This window comes from Phocoena sinus, chromosome 1 (assembly GCF_008692025.1).
Source record: "Phocoena sinus isolate mPhoSin1 chromosome 1, mPhoSin1.pri, whole genome shotgun sequence".
NCBI lineage: Eukaryota > Metazoa > Chordata > Mammalia > Artiodactyla > Phocoenidae > Phocoena > Phocoena sinus.
Window position 1 is genome coordinate 85964265 of NC_045763.1, and position 5418 is coordinate 85969682.

Below are 5418 nucleotides of genomic sequence, written 5' to 3' on the forward strand. Positions count from 1 at the left end.
CAATGTAAAAATCTTAATTTAGAAATACTTTTTTGCTAAAACATGGAAACCATCATCTGAGCCTTCAGCATGTCATAATCTTTTTGCTGGTGGAGGATTTGAAATATTGTGAGAAATACCAAAATGTGACATAGAGACATGAAGTGAGCAAATGCTTTTGGAAAAATGACACCTGCAGACTTGCTGGACATAGGACCACAAACCATTTATTTCTAAAAACTGCAGTATCTGTGAAGCACAATAAAATGAGGTATGCCTGTATTCATTCAATGGAATAGTATACTGTAACGAAATGAACAAACTAAAGGTACAGGGATAAATTTACAAACATAAAATAAAGCAAGAGAAGCCAGACAAGAATACATGATTTCATTTGTGTGGAATTCAGAGAACAATTAAAACTATAGTGTTTAGGAATATAGGCTTAAGGAAGTGTTTACCCTATAAGGCATGATAATGATTACCTTTACAGGATAGTGAGTAAAAGGTGGCATCACTACCAAACTTACAGAAATAAAAAGTATCACATGGAAATACCGTAAACAATTATATGTCAATAAATTAGATAATTTAGAGGAAATGGACAAATTCCTAGAAACACAAATTACCAAATCTGACTGAAGAAGAAATAGAAAATTTGAGTAGACCTCTAACAAATAGAATGAATTAGTAATTTTAAAACTTCCCACAAAGCAAAGCTCAGAACCAGATAGCTTGACTGATGAATTCTATCAAACATTTAAATGGGAATTAATACCAATCCTTCACAAACTTTTCCAAAACATAAAGGAAGAGGGAACATTTTCAAACCCATTCTATGAGGCCAGTATTACCCTGATACCAAAACCAGACAAAGATATCACAAGAAAAAAAAAAATCCCATATACTTCTCCCCTGACCCATATCAGAGGTACAGCCAACAAGCCACACAACCAGAATCTAGAGCATAAAGTGCCTAGGTCAGAGCATACCTTCCTCCTCTGCTCCACCCCCACAGGCCTCCCCTCCTCCTTCTAACCTTTGGGGGTTGAAAACCCCCGGCACCCTGTGCACTCTTTGCAGCCATGAAGGTCCTTGGGAACCCGTACAAGAAAGACATACTGAGCAATAACATGCAGAACGAGGGAAGGCAGAGAGCACCTAATGCCACCTATCAGGCTCACCATGTCAGCAGGAACAAGAGGTCAGGTGGTAGAGACCAGAGGCGGCTTTTTTTTGGTTGCACAGTTTGGCTAACAGGCTTATCTGGAGCAGGAAAAACCACGGTGAGCATGACTTTGGAGGAATACTTGGTTTGCTAGGCTATCCGTGCTGTACTTTGATTGGTGACAACGTTCATCAAGGTCTCAGTAAAAACCTTGGCTTTAGTATTGAAGAGAGATGAGAATGTTCGTTGAGTTGCAGGAGTTGCTAAGCTGTTTTACAGGTGCTGGCTTAGTGTGCATTACAAGTTTTATATCACCTTATGCTCAAGATCACAATAATACAAGGCAAATTCGGGAGGGTACAAGTTTGCCTTTTTTTTTCTTTTTCCGGCACGCGGGACTCTCACTGTCGCGGACAGCCCTTTCCCCCGCCCCGCGCTGTGGAGCACAGGCTCCGGACGCGCAGGCCCAGCGTCCATGGCCCATGGGCCCAGCCGCTCCGCACCATGCGGGATCCTCCGGGACCGGGACACGAACCCGTGTCCCCTGCATCGGCAGGCGGACTCTCAACCACTGAGCCACCAGCGAAGCCCACAAGTTTGCCTTTTTTTGAAGTATTTGTTAAATGCACCTCTGCATGTTTGTGAACAGAGGTTATCAGAGGACTCTAATAAAAAGCATGGGCTAGAGAAATTAAATGTTTCACTGGGCTTGGTTCTGAACATAAAAAACCAAAAGCCCCTGAATTGATGCTGAAAACAGACTCCTGTGACATAAATGGCTGTGTGCAGTAAGAATTATGGAACTTCTTTGGGAATGGGATATTGTACCTGTGGCATCTTGTGTGTGCCAGAAAATAAACTTCATTTGGCAAAAACAGATGGAGAAACATTATCAGCATTAAAAATTAATAAAGTGGTTGTGCAGTGTGTGCAGGTTTTGGCAAAGGATTGGTGCATCTCACTGAACGGCTTTATGAGAAATGGGGAGTACTTGCTCTGCCTTCATTTTGATTATCTTCTGGCTGGGGACATCATTAATTTGTCAGTGCCTATATTTCTGACAGCTACTCAAGAAGATAAATGCTGGACATCTGGACAGCTTTTGCTCTGATGTAGGAAGGTCACTGTGCAGCTCTTCTTCTTCACAATCCAGAGCTTTTTTTTTAACACAGGAAGGAGGAACACTGTACTAGACAGTGAGGAACAACATTCAGGACCGCCCCTACATCAAGATTTGTTTTGGAACAAGGAGATTGGCTGACTGAAGGAGATCTTCAAGTCTTTGACCAAATTTATTAGAATGGTGATCTTGATCAGTATTGTTTCACTCCTACTGAGCTAAAGCAGATGTTTAAAAATATGAAGGCTGATGCTGCCTTTGAATTTAATTATGAAACTCAGTCCACAATGGACATGCTCCATTAATACACGATACTCAAAAGCAACTTCTAGAAAGAGGCTTATAGGTGCCCTGTCTTTCTCCTTCACCCTCTTGGTGGCTGGAGAAAAAATAATAATGTTCCTTTGAAGTGGCACAGGAAGCAACAGGCTGTAGTGCTAGAGGAATCCTGAAACAACAGTGGTGGCCATCTTTCCACATCCCATCATGGACCAACTGAGGTCCAGTAGCATTGCAGAACACTGATGGTCGCAGGAATCAACTTTTATACTGCTGGGTGAGACTCTGCTGGCATGCCTCATCCAGAAAACAGGGAAGGGTCTTTATGAGTCAACTCATAACAGCAAAGAGATAACAATGGCCCTTGGCTTAATCACCTTGGAAATAGTTTCCCTTCAAGTTACAGTTTACAACAAGGAAAAGAAGCGTGTAGACTACCATGACTCTGAACACCATGAAGACTTTGAATTTATTTCAGGAACACAAATGTGCAGACTTGCCCAACAAGGCCAGAAACATCCTGAAGTGTCAAGACTCCCAAGGCCTGGACCGTGCTGATAATACTGCAGACGCTTGGAGAAACCTTAAGCTGTTAACCCAGTCACTCTATCTTTGACACTTCACTAAGTAACAGAAGGGACCAATAGTTACTGTTGGCATTTCTTTGTAGTGGTGTCTGTCTGGACACCCTTTCTAAAAAACAGACCGTTTTCCTTAATTAGCATCAGTTTTGGTCTGCCCTATGAGTTTTGTTTTGAACTTGTGTGGTACACTGCTAAGTTTAATATATCTTTTCCAGTTACTATGGTTAATATACCTTTAATACAATTTGAAAATCTTGTCTTTTTATTTTATATTTATGCTTCTGTCTCATGACTTTTTCAAGCTGTGATATTAGTTGTAATCAATAATATACATATTGAATCTTACTTTTTATCTCTGAAAAAAAATCCACTAGAAAATAAATTTGGCTAGACCTTATTTGGGGGACTTTACAAGACATCTATAGCAATTAGATTTTTGTTTCGGCATTGAAAATATAAGTTACTTTCTTTATTCCTTCCTTCCAATCAGCTGTGGATCTTTCAGCTGTTATAATCTAAATATTCTTATGATCTGCATAAACTCTGAGTAAACTTTCTTTATTCAGTAAAATTAAACATTTTGGTTTCTTTTTGTTAAAAAGTGAAGCAAACCAAAGATGAATATCCCCTATGAATATAGATGCAAAAATTCTCAACAAAATGCTAGCAAACTAAATACAGCAATAAACAAAAAAGGTGACAGTGACCAAGTAGAATTTATCCTAGGAATGCAAAATTAGTTTAACATCAAAATTAATTAATGTAATACATCACATTAATATCATAAAGGAGAAAAATCCTACAGCCATCTTAATAGATAACAAAAAAACTATTAAAGAAAATATAACATCCTTTCATGATAAAAATGTTCAACAAACTACAAGAGATCTTCCCCAACTTGACAAAACATTAATGATGTTATCCACAGATACCATCATATTTAATGATGAAAGACTGAACACTTCCCTCTTAAGATCGAGAACAAGATAAGGATATTTGTTCATGCCTCTCCTACTTAACACTGTATTGAAGATTCTAGCCAAGGAAATTAGGCAAGAAAAAGAAGTAAAAAGCATACAGATTGGAAAGGAAGAAGTAAAGCTATCTCTATTTGTAGATGACATCATCTTGTATATAGAAAACCTTAAGGAACTCACGCATACACACACACACACATACATACATGCACACACTTACTAGAACTAATAAGCAAGTTTAAGAAGGTTACAGAATATTAAATCAATATACAAAAATCAATTGCATTTCTATACACTAACAAGGAACAACTTTCAAATGAAATCAGGAAAGCAATTCTCTTTACAATAGCATCAAAAAATAAATTATTAGGTATATATTCTTTAAAAGTACAAGATTTGCACACTGAAACTACAAAGCATTGTTGAAAGAAATTTTAAAAGATCTAAATAAGTGGAAAGATACTTTATGTCCATCAATCAAAAGATTTAATATCAAGCTCTCAATAATCCCCAAGTTGATCTACAGATTCAATGTAATCCTTATTAAAATCCCATCTAGCTTGTATACAGAAATTGCTGAACTGATCCTAAAATTTAAACGAAAGTCAAAGGTCCCAGAATAGACCACACAATCTTAAAAAAGAAAAATGAAGTTGGAAGACTCACATTTTCTGATTTCAAAATTTACTAGGAAGCTATAGTAATCAAGACAAGGCAGTGTGGTACTAACAAAAGAATAGATCAATAGACTAATGTCACAATATGAGAATCCAGAAATAAATCCTTATATTTATAGTCAATTGATCTTTGACAAGTGTGCCAAGGAAACTAAGTGGGGAAAGAACAGTCTTTTCAACAAATTGTCCTGGCAGTACTGGATACCTACACACAGAAGAACAAAGTTGGTCCTTCAGTTCATAAAATAGAAAAAAAATAACTCAAAATAGATTATAGACCTAAATGTAAGAGCTAAAACTCTAAAACTCTTAGAAGAAAACATAGGAGTATGTCTTTGTGACCTTGGGTGAGGCAATTGTTCCTTAGATATGAAACCAAAAGCACAAGCAACAAAAGAAAAAATAAATAAATTATGTACATTGAAATTTAAAACTTTATTCTGTCAGTGATACCATCAAGAAAGTGAAAAGACAGCACACAAAATGAGAGAAAATATTTGCATATCATATATAAAAGAGATTTGTATCCAGAAAATATGCAGAACTCTTATGATTCAAAAATAAAATGAACAACCCAATTAAGAAATGAGCAAGGAATCTGAATATTTCTCCAAAGAAGACACGCGAATGACCA

At 37.2% G+C, this 5418-nt stretch overlaps 1 pseudogene; it reads left to right on the forward strand.

Annotated features, from left to right (window-relative positions):
- The first annotated feature begins 1064 nt into the window (after positions 1 to 1064).
- LOC116764454 lies at positions 1065 to 1895 on the forward strand (annotated as a pseudogene).
- The last annotated feature ends 3523 nt before the right edge of the window (positions 1896 to 5418 follow it).